Consider the following 15,333-nt stretch of genomic DNA (forward strand, 5'->3'; position numbering starts at 1 on the left):
AAATAGAAGTACAAGTGATTCTGATCATGGAATTATCAAACAAGAACTTTAAAATTTTTAAGGTTAATATGTCTCAGAATATGAAGGTTAAATATTTAAACAGAGACCTGAAATCTGTTTCTTTAAAAAGTGATTTAAATGGGAGATGCCTGGGTGACTCAATCAATTAAACGTCCAACTCCTAATTTCGACTCAGGTCATCATCTCATTGTTTGTGAGTTCAAGCCCTATGTCGGGCTCTGGACTAGCAGTGCAGGACTTGCTTGGGATTTCTCTCCTCCCTCTCTTTCTCTCTGTCCCTCCATTGATTGCTATCTCTCTCACTCTCTCTTTCTCTCTCAAAATAAATAAACTTTAAAAATATTGGAAAAAAAGTTAATCAAATGGTAAATCTAGAACTTGAATTTGAACTAAAATTAAGAATTAATTTGATGAGCTCAATAGCAGAGTGGACAAAGCAAAACAGAGCTGAACTGAAAATACCTATATTGAAGCATATAGAGAAATAGACTGGAAATACAAAATAAAATTCTAAATAGCATACACACAAACACACACACACACAGTGTATGCATTATGTGTATGTATGTATATATATGTAACTGAAATCCTAGGAGAAGAATATGGCAGAGACATTATACAGAGAAATAATGCTCAAAATCCTCCAAAATGGATGAAAGACATCAAACTACATATTCAAGAAGGCTTCTATATGCTAAGCAAAATAAATAAAAAGCAAACCACAAGTATATCATGGTAAAATTGCAAGTAAGCTCATAAAAGCAGCCAGAGAAAAACATATTAGCTTCAAAGGAGAAACATTAATACTAAAGCTGGGTGCTCAAGCTTAAAACACTGAGATCAAGAGTCACATGCTGTACCAAATTCAGTCCCTAAAATCTAAATATTAAAAAAAAAAAATGGAAAGCTGACAACAGAATGACATATTTAAAGTACTAAAATAAAAAAATACCAATTGAGAGTGTTATATCCAATGAAAATAAACTTCAAAAATAAGGGAAAATAGGGGCGCCTGTGTGGCTCAGTCGGTTAAGGGTCTGACTTCGGCTCAGGTCATGATCTCACAGTTCGTGGGTTCGAGCCCCGCGTTGGGCTCTGTGCTGGCAGCTCAGAGCCTGAAGCCTGTTTCAGATTCTGTGTCCCTCTCTCACTCTGCTCCTTCCCTGCTCATTCTCTGTCTCTCTCACTCTCTCAAGGATAAATAAACATTAAAAAAATAAATAAAAAATAAAGGAAAATACATTTCAAACACATAAATTCTGAGAAATTCATGACCAGTGAACTGGAACTGTAATAAATACTAAATGGAATTCTTAAAACTAAAGACAAATGATCCTATATGGAATTATGGAAATGGAGAAGGAATTTAAAAACAAAAGAATGGATGAATAAATTTCTTTGACAATAACTATAATATTCTTCCCACTAGAGTAGATTCTCTCCTACTCCTGCAAAATAAAAAAATCAAAATTACAACTTTTCTTGGATCCATTAGAGAGAGTTTATCCTTCAGAACAACCAACTAACTAAGGAAAGACAGGAACCTCCAACTAACTAAGGAAAGACAGGAACCTCCAAGAAGATTCAAGACAACAAAACATGCTTACCTGAGATAGACTTTGAACTCCAGTGAAACCATTATGAATAATTCAGCTAAATCTTTTAACAAATTGCTAAAAACCAAGTATGAGTTTCCTTGGGAGCCTACAAATTCTAGGAGCTGTAGATATAAAAGATATTTACACCCACTCAGAGGCCCTTCTCAACTATCCTCATCAAGTCCTATAGGAAAGACTGAAGGCAGAGGGAGAAACTAGAGAAAGCCTCTTTCTTGATGCAATCTTGTTGGAAGGAAAGAGCAGCCACTGCAGAAAAGGCCCACACAGATTCTTCCTTTCTATCTCCCCTAGGGCACAAAAGATAGCCACACACTGATTCAAGAAGCTTAAAAAACACAGATCCAGATAAATGAAACACACACACACATATACACACACATCTCATATTCAAATTGCTGAAAAACAAGGTTAAACAAATTACTTGCCAATGCTTAGAGAGAAAGGGACACATCACACAGAGATAAAAATTTTGACAGATTCTTCATTAAAAACTATGTAGCCATACATAGAAAGACAGATACCATATGTTTTCACTTATAGGTGGATCAGGAGGAATTTAAAGGAGGACCACGGGGGAGGAGAAGGGGAAAAATAGTTGGGGAGAGGGAGGGAGGCAAACCATGAGAGACTCTTGAATACTGAGAACAAACGGAGGGCTGATGGGGTAGGGGAGGGGGAAAAGGGGTGATGGGCATAGAGCAGGGCACTTGTGGGGATGAGCACTGGGTGTTATATGAAAACAAACTTGACAATAAACTATGAAAGAAAAAAAGCTATTTAGCCATAGACAATTGGAACGGCATCTAAGTGTTGAGAGAAAAAAAAAAAAACTACCAAACAATGAAAATAGGTACCAAAAAAGAAATAGAAATACAGACATTTTCAAACAAACTAATGCAGAGAAATCATTTGCTGCATACCTGCACTAAAGACTGAGTTCTTCAGAGAAAAGAACTATTAACACAGATAGAAACTTGAACCTATATAAAGAAATGAAGTGTACTGGAAGTGACATAAGTGAAAGTAAATTTAAAAATTCATTTCCTTATTTCTAATTTTTTTAAAAATTACTGTCTAAAGCAAAAATAATAACAATATCTTGGGTATTCAGAATATATGTTAAAGTAAAATGACGATAAATGATAGGAGGAAATAAACAGGAATATACTGCTGTAAGGTCCTTATACAACACATGAACATTTAAATTATACTTTTTTATGAGTCATTTGACTTGTTTAACAACAAATGATTTAAAATTTTACCCGTATTTATAAACCTAGATACTGTTAATCCATTCTGATAGTTCTTTTTTTGTGTGCCATTTTTTATTTACATTCTAGCTAGTTAACATACAGTATAATATTAGTTTGAGGAGTAGAATATAGTGATTCATCACTTACACATAATAGTGCTCATCACAAGTGCCCTCCTTAATGACCATCACTCCTCTAGCTCATCCCCCACTCACATCCCTCCATCAACCTTCAGTTTGTTCTCTGTAGTTAAGAGTCTCTAATGGTTTGTCTCCTTCTCTTTTTCTCTCCATTCCCCATGTTCGTCTGTTTTGTTTCTTAAATTCCACATATGAGTGAAATCATATGGTATTTATCTTTCTCTGACGTATTTCATTTAGCATAATACACAACATGTGACAACGTGGATGGAGCTAGAGTGTATTATGCTAAGCAAAGTAAGTCAGTATGTGAAAGACATTTAAATATACTTTAAAAAACAAAATTAAGTACAATCCTTTAGAGGTTTAAAATATTTATAGAAGCAAAAGATAAAACAAGAGATACACACAAGTATAAAGGTGGGTTTTATGTGAAATTAAAATGTTATAAAGTTTTGGCATTTTTCAGGAAGTGATAAAAGTATTCATTTAAAGTAGAATTTATAAAGCCAATGTTGAAAATTATAATCTTTAGGGTAACCACTTAAAGAATAAAAGAATATATAACTTAAAAAGTTAAAGAAAACTAGACTAATGCAAGTGTTTGATTAATCCAAAGGTAAGGAAAAAATATAGTGAAGCAAAGAACAGAAAGGATGAGGTCCGAAAACAAAGAGAAAGAGGCCTTAAATCCAACTGTATCAATAACTACATAAAATGTAAATGGACTGAATACTCCACTTAAAATATAAATATCACATACTAGATAAAAGTAAAGGAAACCCACCTATATCTATTTTAAGAGGCCCACTTTAAATCTGATAAAACTGGAAAAAAAGATGTAGCAGGAATTAATAACCAAAAACAATATGGTACAGTTGTACTAATATCAGACAAGAATAAACACTTTAAGGTAAGAAGAATTCAAAATAGGAAACAGTATTCCATGATAAAATGGTCAATTTAATAGGAAGATATAACAACCCTAAATAACCTTAAATTATACAAAGAAAAGAGATCTGTAATTTTATTTCACGAATTTAACATTCTTCTAAAACTGATAGAACTGCAAATAAATAAAAGTATATAGAAATAGACCCTAATACACACACACACACACACACACACACACACCTTCATGACATACTTGGGATATTTACCAAAAATGGACTATATCCAAAAAATGGACTATATGCTATCCATAAAGAAAGCAATTCAAATTTTCCAGTTTCAAAGAATTGAAATCACAAGGGTGTATTCTCTAACCAGAGGGCAACTAAATTAGAAATCAACAAAAGAAAGATAACCAGGAAGACATTTTAGGTCAAATTGGAAAATATATTGAACTTAATTAGAAGGAAAATACAACATATTAAACCTGTGAGAGGTAGCTAACATAGTGTTTTCAAAGAAGCACAACTTTATATGTATATATTAGAAAAAGTTATATAATCACTCCTCATCAGGGATGTACAAATCAAAACCATGATGAGATACTGCCTCACATCTGTCAGAATGGTTAAAATTAAGAACACTAGAAACAACAGTTGTTGGTGAGGATGAAGAGAAAGGGGAACCCTCTTGTACTGTTGGTGGGAATGCAAACTGGTACGGCCACTCTGGAAAACAGTATGAAGATTCCTCAAAAAGTTGAAAATATGACCCTATGACCCAGGAATTGCAAGACTATGTATTTAACCAAAGGATACAAAAATATAGATTCAAAGGGATACATGCAAATCAATGTTTAGAGCAGCATTATCAACAAGAGCTAAACCATGGAGAGAGGCCAAATGTCCATCGATTGATGAATGGATCAAGAAGATGAGGTATAGTTATATAATGGAATATTACTTGGCCATCCAAAAAGAATGAAATCTTGCCATTTGCAATGATATCGATGGAGTTAGAATGTGTTATGCTAAATTAAATAAGTCATCAGAGAAAGACAAATACCATGTGATTTTACTCATATGTGGAACTTAAGAAACAAAACAGATGAACATATGATGGTGTGGAGTGGGGAAGAGGGAAATAAACCATAAGAGACTCTTAATGAAAGAGAACAAACTGAGGGTTGATGGAGGGAAAGTGGGTGGGCGTATGGGATAGATGGGTGATGGGTATTAAGGAGGGGGCACTTATTGTGATGAGCACTGGATGTTGTATGTAAGTGATGAATCACTAGATTCTACTCCTGAAACCAATATTGCACTGTATATTAACTAAAATTTAAACTAAGAAAAAGGAAAAAAAAGTTATATGTTAGAAAAGATACCACAGATGAAAATCTGTAAGGTTCATTATTATTAAAGAAATTTGATCAATTATTTTATTCCTTTTTATAAACAGACTCCAGTCCCAGATGGCTTCACTGGTGAAATCTGACTATCTTTAAAGAAGAAGTACCAAACTTGCATAATAAAAGAAAAAGAGGTACACATTGCCCAAATCATGTGATGAGGCAGGTATAATCCTGAAACTAAAACCTGAAAAGGACAGTACAGGAAAGGAAAATGTTAGGCCTATATTTTTCATGAACAAAGATGTAGAAATCGTAACCAAGATATTTGAAATTCAAATCCCTTGATATTTAAAAATTATATATCATAACCAGGTAGGATTTATTCAAAACGTGCAAAGCTAGTTTAGTATTTGAAAATCAACCAACATAATCTACCCAATAATGAATGAAGAGAAAAAAAAATCATGCAGTTATTATGATAGATGCAGAATAAGAATATAATAAATTTATCTCCTGTCCTATCCCTAAACAAAGTAGAAATCGACAGAGATTTCCTTAACCTATGGTGATAGATGTCACAACAGTTATTGCCCTAGGAATAGGCATGAGGGAGCCATCTGGGGTCTCTAATTTGATTTCTATGGAAATTACAAGAGTGGAAACATAAATAAACATCCTTCAAGACTCATGCACTTCATTGGATATAAGTTACATCTCAATAAAAGAATAAATAAAAAGACCAAAACTCTTTAAAAAATTCAAAGCCTAAATACTAGAACAAGAGTTGACAAACAGCTGATGAACTAGATAAGGTGTCCCTGAAACAAATTAACAGACAGAAGAATGTGATAAATGATAAACAGAGTTCTACAGCTTTATAAATATCAACAGGGGCATCTGGGAGGCTAGCTGGTTAAGCATCTGACTCTTGATTTCAGCTCAGCTCATGAGCTCTGCGCTGACAGTGCAGAACCTGCTTGGGATTCTCTCTCTCCCCTCTCTCTCTGCCCCTACCCTATTTATGAACACACACACACATTCTCTCAAAATAAATAAACTTAAAGGAAAACAAAAACAAAAATCATCAGGGAAGGAAGAAATTGCTCAACAAATTATAGTTTGATAAATATGGCCTATCAGAAAAGCCTCAAGTTAGAACTTCACCTTATATTAAAAACCAAAATGAACTTCTAAGGGATCACAAAGTTAAATGTAAAACAACCCCCTTCCCTTCAACCATGGACAAAAAGGCTTATATAAATCGTAGGTGAAATATTCAGCGGACAGAACTTCAAATGGTTAATGTTTATTAAGAACTTACTGCATGTCAGGTACCACACGGCCTACACAAAATACATTTAGGAGGTAACACAGATTGGAAAACTGAGGCCTAGTGTCACGCAAGGACGGACCAGAATTCAAATCCAGATGGTGAAACACCATGGCAACTTCCTGCCTCAGAATGATACCTTAGAAAACAGGGCTTTAAAAACATGGAAAGAGCCTAAGTGTCCATCAACGGACAAATGGATCAAGAAGATGTGGTTTATCTATATGATCGAATACTACATGGCAATGAGAAAGAATGAAATCTGGCCTTGTGTAGCAACATGGATGGACCTTGAAGGTGTTATGCTGAGTGAAATAAGTCAGGCAGAGAAGGACAAATATCATATGTTTGCACGTATAGGAGGATTAGGAGGAACTTAACGGAGGACCATGGGGGAGAAGAAGGAGGGAAATGGTGGGGGAAAGGGAGAGAGGCAAACCATGAGAGACTCTTGAATGCTGACAAAAACTGAGGACTGATGGATGTGGGGGGGAGGAGGGATGGGCATGGAGGAGGGCACTTGTGGGGATGAGCACTGGGTGTTATGTGGAAACCAACTTGACAATAAACTATTTGTGAAAAAAAAAGAAAAAAAGGGAATAAAAAGAAAACAGGGCTCTACATAAAACTGATTTGGGATTTTATTCTTGTGCCTTGTTGATACTGAACACAAAAAGGATGAACAATCACCTCCCCAGAAATGACCAACTGATGTTGTATAAAACATATTTGGAACAGTATTTGCAAAACATGACAAAAGCATAACAGTTATATACAGGAGGAGTTCTTAGGAGGGGATGACTTAAGAAGAAAACCCCCAGCAATGAATAAAACCACAAGAAGGGCATCTATGTGGACTTTCAGTAGACAAGTTCTTAGAAATCAGATGTGCCTGGGGGGCTCAGTTGGTTACGCGCTGACTCTTGATTTGGGCTCAGGTCATGATCTCACTGCTCCTGAGTTGGAGCCCCTATGCCCCCTTTGGGCTCTAAGCTCACTGCACAAAGCCTGCTTGGGATCCTCTGTCTCCCTCTTTCTGGTCCTCTCCCATTCATTCTCCACCCCGCCCAAATAAATAAATGTTAAAAAATTTTAAAAATAAATTTTAAAAAATCAAATGGTTCACACTCCAAGAAAGAACAAAATGCCACTTCTTAAGAGTGTGAACCTTCTAACTTTTCTTTTTTCTCATACCACCTGTAGCCTGAGAACAGTGGACTAGAGTTTCCAGCAAAAACCCACCTTGGCCATGACGGCGTGAATTTCTGCGCCTGGGGCCACTGCCAAAAGATGCAAGCTACACACACAGGCTCTAGGGATACGGGTTTCCCTAATTAGCATGATGGCCCTCTTAGCTGCTGAACCTACCAGGACCAAATTCCTAGCTCATTTAGTGATGTCCAGCTTAATCCTGGGAGGTTCCTAGTGCTCACTGGGAATTTTAGTTAAGGTTTACAGAGACTCTGTGTGCTTGAACAAAGAATCATTCAGGGTGGATGAGCCCACCGACAGTGAGGCTGGGATCTGAGGTTCCTACTGAGAGCCAGGGATTCTGGTTGGTGAAAATGAATTTTGAAGGAGGAAATAAAAACATGGAAGCTTTTGGGAGATGAAATGGAGTTTCAATTACTTCTGCCCCTCTTCCCCCTTATAAAATGTGGAAAATCTTTGAAAATGAACTCTCCAAATTCAATTCAACATTTTCTTGGCAGATTTATAGGTATATTCCACAGCTCTCCAAAGAATAGAATGAAGTGGGTTTTTAAAAATTCTTTTTAATGTTTATATATTTTTGAGAGAGCGAGAGAGAGAGCATGACCAGGGGAGGGGCAGAGAGGAGGGAGATAAAGGATCTGAAGCAGGCTCCAGGCTCTGAGCTGTCAGCACAAAGCCCAACACAGGACTCAAACTTGTGGACCATGAGCTCATGACCTGAGCTGAAGTCAGACACTTAACCCACTAAGCCCAGGCTTCCCAGAATCAAGTGTTTTTGTTTTAATTTTCATTTGAGAGAGAGGTGATAGGGTTGTAGCTCTTTTTTTTTATAGCTACTCTCCTAAAATAAGAAATAAATAGGGACAGAGAAAAAATATGTGAACTTGAGTAAAGTCATGTTAATTTACTTTTGCCTCTCTACTAGAGAGAAGGAAAAACTCTTTAAGAAAATGACAGCAGTGACGGTTTTAAAGGTCTTAGAATCTCTAAAGTTCTTTCCAGCCTGCTAAAATAAAGAATCACAAAGTAAAGAAATCCTCAGACACGAGAATGCCAAGATTGGCAGGCCAATTTCCTTAGGAACCATTAAGTGTGATTTATGAAATGACCCAGATAAAATCAACTGCCTTTGCTAATCCAAGTGTATCTCTAACTAATAAGTTAGGGGTGAAAGAAGTAAAAGGTTTCCTTTATTAAAAAAAAAAAAAAGAATTCCCTTTATTAATTTTCACTCTATCCTATTTCCAAGGTTTCAAACACTCTTTGCAATAATAGTCTTTGATGGGATTATGATCAGACTACCATTTAGAATACAGTGTTGGACCAGCACTTTAAAATGATGTAATTGGCAGCTCATCTTCAACAGGGGCCCCAGGAAAAAAGGCTACTGTCCCCTCTTCTTGGCATGCTCCTCCCAAAGACCAGACAAGGGTATTTCCCATGACTTAGATTCTATTCCATCTACTGCCTGATTGATTACATTGCCAGCCAGCAAAACAGGACTCACTGTATTTGCAAACATATCACATGAAATGAGCGTGTGGAAGACTGGAGTAACTCCTCCAAGATTCTATTTGAAAAAGACCATAAAGAGACAAAACACACACACACACACACACACACACACACACACACACACACACACACACAAAGAGAAGAAGAGATATTTGAGAAAAAGAAATTGTTACATAGCTAACTCTGCCTGGTCTTGTGTGAGTTCTCACATTTGACTAGATACTGCATTCCCCTGTTACAGATTAGAAGAGATCCTCTTTAGGTTGAGTAATTTGTCCTTCTTACACAGGAAAGTAATAGTTTGACCTTTGAACCCAGAGGGCTCCAAAGACCAAAGTCTTCAGACACAGCTCAGTGTGATAATTCAGAAAATGGAACTGATTTTTTCATGAGAAAAATGTATAAAATATCTTCATTTGTGTATATTTCCCATGTTACTAGATTCTTTTAAGAAATAAGCACATTCTAGTTCTACTTGATGGTCTGCTAAAACATAAGCCTCAGAATAAAGTCTTTATATTACAGTTTTATTTCTGCTGTTAAAGTTTTAGCTTACTTCCAATACTTATAAAAACTGAAGAAAAACTACAGTCCTTACATTTCAATAGCTTATTGTTCCCCTTATTACAAATCTAAAAGCATCTTATGCCAAATTCTATCACTCAATTTGCAAATGCTGTCAGAATAAACTATTTGAAAACAGGGTATGCCAAACACACACAAAAAAGTATTCATTCATTTATTTGACAAATATTCAGCTCTTACCACCATAAGACAAGCACTTCTACATACAGGGGATACATCAGTGAATGAAATGGATAAAAAAGCTTGCCCTCATGGAGACAAATTAGTAAAACAGGTCAAAGAGTGAAGAGTTCTGTGAAGAAAAATAAAAGTATAGAAAAAAGGTACAGCTTACATTCATGTGACCAGGGAGGCCTCTGAGAAGGACCATTTGAGTAAAGACCTGAGGGAAATGAGGGAGCAAACACTGATGGAGGATGGGCCTGAAGGATAGGCCTTCCAAGCAGAGGAAACAGCTCATGCAAAAGCTCTGAAGTAGCAGCACACCTGGTGTCTTAGAAGAAGATCTGAGGGGCCCAGTGTTTCTGGGACAGAGTAAATAAGGGGTGAAATAGTGGAATGTAAGTCAGAGAGGTGGCATGGGTCTAAGTTACTAAGGACAATGTAGCCGCTGAAAAGGCTCTGGCTTTACTCTAATCAGGTGGAAACTTAAGTCTTTAAAGGAACACTGAGCACTGTGTTGAAAACAGGCCATAGGAGAGGAAAGCTAGATATAGAGAAATCAGGATATAAATTCAGTAACACAGGGGAAAGATAATGGTTGCTTAAATCACCATGGTAGCAGTGATGGTAGGAAGAAACAGCCTGATTCTAGATATATTTTTATTGTAGAGCCAATAGGATTTGCTGATGGATGATATGTAGGAAAGGAGAGAAAGGTGTGAATGATGACTCTAAGATTTCTGGCCTGAGAAACTAGAAGGATGAAGTTGCTATTTAGAGACACACAAGATTGTGGTAATACCAGATTTTGAGAGGAGATCAGAAATTCAGATTTGGACGTATTAGATTTGAGATGTCGATGAGACTCAAAGTAGAGTTTTAAGCAAGCACTTGGATAGTAGACTAACACTTGAAAAGTAGAGTATAGGCTGATTAGCATATGAATGTTATTTAAAACCTTGAGATATGGTGAGATTAGGAAGAGAGAGAAGTCCAAAGGCTCAGCCCTGGATGACATTTAAATGTTAGGGAGATGGTGAAGATCAAGGAGACTAAGAGAAACTGGTCAGTCAAGTAGAAGGAAGCACTTACATTCCTACATCAGTAATGTAACATTTGGATCTTTAGAGAATTATTAATAAGACAGGTGTTTGATAAATATCAGTTTTCCAAAATTTTCTTTTTTAAAATCCCAACATTTAAAACATTTCTGGACATGAAAAGACCAAAAGATAAAGTCACCAAGAATTCTTTCAACATGCCGCCAGAGTCTTTTATTTTGCCTGCAAAGCTATGCCAGAACATTGGCAAAGTTTAACATATCCACTTAATTGTGAAACATTTATTGTGACTCTAGCATATGCAAATCACAGCACTGAATATAGTGGTAATGGGATACAGGAATGATGAATACATGGTTCAAGTTCTAAGGAATTTACAGTCTAGTGGATGGTCCCAAACATGGACATCAGAATGATGATAGCAAGTTAATGTAGATAAAATCACAGCAGTTGCAGAAAAAACATTTGGGATCAAATTCTTACAGTTCAACAAAAATTCCATTGTTATCAATGCCATAACTATAAACCAAAAATGTAACTGAAATATTTCAAAGACTGAGCTCATAACCAGCAAAATAAATATTCTTCTGTACTAATCCTGAATGAATGTTATATACATTGCATCTCTCTCATCGTAGCTAAAAATCTTTTGACAAGAAGACACCTCTTGTGAAAGTGACTTGGGACCATGCCAGTGAGGCCTGAAATGGCATGACTTCATTTCCACAGCTGGAGTGCCAAAGAAGAGCTAGTGCTCCTTTGATCTTCTGTCCCTGGTGCATGCTCAGGAGACGCTGCCAGGACATATCAATTGGCTCTCCATTGTAATGGCTTTGCTACTGCCAAGTTGTCTGAGCCAGTCCATTCACAGCTGCTCTGCATGATGATGCCATAGTAGCCTCCCCAGAGCTCTCTACTTCAACTGCAGAGGCAGGACTCATGGGTCTTGCCTTATATCTCAGAGAAACAACTAACAACTACAAGTGAAGGCTAACACAGTAACATTTGGAATTCATTTTCACTTGTCTTGTGAAAGGCATTCACTTGCATTAATGCCAGATGGAGAAGGTCAAGGCAAGTCTTGAGATACTGTCTTTTTGCCTGTATTTCCCAATACAATGTAAAAAGTGTTAAGAAACTTGGAGGGTGTCATTGACTCTATTCTTCCAACAATCAATAATTAATGGTAGGATGGTAATCAATACTTAATGGTAGCATAGTTACAGACTGATCATTTTCCTGAAGGTAAAGAGATGTGGTAGTGACCACCTAGATTAGGTTTATGTTTAACAATTAGGTCATTTTTTTTTCATTTGATGAAACTGATGTGTGCTAAATGCTAGAAATGTAAAGATTTTCTTTTATTTTTTTTCTTTTTTTTTTTTTACTGTTTTATTTATTTCTAGGAGAGAGAGAGAGACAGTGTGAGCAGGGGAGGGTCAGAGAGAGAGGGAGACACAGAATCTGAAACAGGCTCCAGGCTCTGAGCTGGCAGTCAGCACAGAGCCCAACGTGGGGCTCGAATCCACGAACCGCGAGATCATGACCCAAGCGAAAGTCGGACGCTTAACCGACTAAGCCACCCAGGCGCCCCTGTAAAGATTTTAAAAAGCCTTGCCATCAAAGAGCCTATGGACTTGGGTGGGTACAGTTATTTGCTTTAAAGTTACATCCAATATAAAGCCTATATTACTGAGAAGTACAAGAAGCTATTGGAACACAGATAAAGCAGCAGCTAACTGGCAGAAAAAGGTAGGGAGCAGGGACACAGGGGGGAAGTAGTATGGGGAATATAGAATGGAAAAAGACAATAGGGAAGGATTCTTTTATGAACTAAGGGTTTGTACCACTCCCTTCAATTCTTCTATTGAAATCCTAACCTCTCAATGTGATAGTATTAGGAGATGGGAGCACTGGGAGGTGAGGAGCTCATGAGAGTAGAGCCCTCAGAATGGTATTTGTGCCCTTAGCAAAGAGACCCCAGGAGAGTCTGTAATGTGAGGACACAGCAAGAAGATGGTTATCTATACGCCAGAAAATTCCCTGTCACCAGACAGAATCTGTTGGTGCCTTAAATTTGGACTCCGCAGCATCTGAAACTGTAAGAAATAAATATTGTTTAAGCCACTCAGTCTATAGAATTTTGTGTATAGCAGCCTGAATGGACTAAGAGAACTTCCTAGAGAAAATGATACTTGAGATGGCTCTTGAAAGGTAAGAAGTGTTCGCTAAGCAGGCACAAGAGTAGGGAGAAAGAAACCAAACGTTTAGGTGTGAAATGGGCTCAGTGTTTCCAGATGCTGGAAGACAGTTGGCCCAAATCATTGAACACTGAGCATCTTTCAAAGGAAAGAAATCATCCTGGAAGACTTTTTTATAAGAAGGTATAAAATATGCTGCAGAGTTCAGAATGAACATCCAGAAGGGAACCCTGGGAATGGAGAGAGATGGAAAGAACATAGAAACAGAAAGGCCAATTACCACATTATTAAATAGACCAAGCATGATAAATTACAATGCTTGATCACTGTTATTCAACATGACAAAATGTGTTCTCAGATCACAAAGCTGCATTTTAACAATATATTCAAATGGTCTAGTTTATAAAAAATAATTTAAAACATTAAATAAGATTAGAGGAAAGTTTCTACTGAAGATAATAACATATTTGGCTATTTCTATTAACAGATTTTTGTTACAAAGGCATCTAGGTCCTGATCTGATCACTGAAAGCAAAAGTCTTCTTCTGTAGAATGGAAAAGATTGTTCTTAGATAACAGAATCCAAGAATGATTGGTGGCAAGAGGTCAATTCTTTTTACCTAACCAGTGATCTATTCATTGCTCAAGAGTGAACAACTCACAAACATTACACAGTCTTCTGCAGCAGAGTTGGCATGAATTTACTAGAAATAAAAGTATTACTAGACCACATCAGCTCAAATTCCAGTGATTAGTCCCTGGCCATTATTAACAACTCCAGCACATGGACCAAATATTAAAATTTATGAATGACTGACAAAAATTCCAATTCTTATTGCAAAACTTTATATACCTGAAAATGAATAACTGATTAAGAAGAAGCAGAGAGGGTAGGGTCAATGTGTAAATATATACTCATGAACCTTCTCTCACTGTTACATAATTTTTCATTTAGTTCTGCAGTCTGATTATGTATCATATTCCTAAAAATTATCAGCGAATACAGGTTCACAGAGAATAAAGAACATATTAACTTAAATAAAAGATAAATAAACCAAGAAAAAGAGGAAATATATCTGAGTTAAGGTAGATAGATAGAGAAGAGCTGGATAGACATAAGAGAAGTTGGAAGTAGAATCAATAGAATTTGGCACATACTGGAAAAAAAATATAAGTTGGGTAGGGGAGCTGAGAAGGATAAGGAGCTGAGAGAAATTTCTATCCAACTTTCATGACTAGCTTTCCATAAATTAGATAACAAAGGAAGATGATTAGCTATGTTTTTCAACATGTTAAATTTGGATATGTGGTACCATTCAAGTGAGGGCAGTTAGATACATAAGCCCAGACCTCAAGAAAAAAAGGTCCAGACTAGAGATGCAGATCCGAAGTGGAAGTCATGGAGGACTATGTTAGGAGGGAAACCAGTATTCAAGGGACAGGCAGAGGAAAGGGAAATAAAAGGAGTGAATAGACATAGCAAGAATAAAAGGAACATATGGAATCCAGAACCCAGGTGAGAAATGAGTTTCAAGGGAGGAAAGTCTAGCAATGTTCTCAGCCAAAATAAGTCAAATAGAATGGGGAGGGAAGGTGCTGCTTATATAATTAAGGGTATGTTCATTGCAGTGATAGAGTGGAAGCCAAACTGCAGTGAATAAAGAAGCAAGCAGCAGCTTGAGAAATGGAGACTCAGGCATAGCTTGTTCTCCCATTAATTCCTTCAATTCAATTTAGGAGTCTACTGTCAGAAATTATAATGACCAGGAATTTGTGGCCAGTCATTGCTGTGGAGGTAGAGGTATGCAATGAAAGTAAGAGCATTTCAACCCACTTTGGGACATTGGCTACATGAGGAAAGCATCTTGATGTTTTTAGTTACAAATGTGTTGTTTGGAATTCCAGCTTCTTCATGGGCTAGGGACATTTAAGAAGTAACTGAGCCTCCCTAGAACTCTTGTCTTTTCTTTAAAAAAAATAATAATC

The 15,333-nt window shown here is 36.7% G+C and overlaps 1 protein-coding gene across 2 annotated transcripts in view; it reads right to left on the reverse strand.

Moving 5' to 3' along the window:
- SYT16 (synaptotagmin 16) overlaps positions 1–15,333 on the reverse strand; it is a 96,865-nt gene that overhangs the window by 61,463 nt on the left and 20,069 nt on the right. The gene's annotated exons all lie outside the window — the stretch shown is intronic.

This window comes from Crocuta crocuta, unplaced genomic scaffold, assembly GCF_008692635.1.
Source record: "Crocuta crocuta isolate KB4526 unplaced genomic scaffold, BGI_CrCroc_1.0 scaffold55, whole genome shotgun sequence".
NCBI lineage: Eukaryota > Metazoa > Chordata > Mammalia > Carnivora > Hyaenidae > Crocuta > Crocuta crocuta.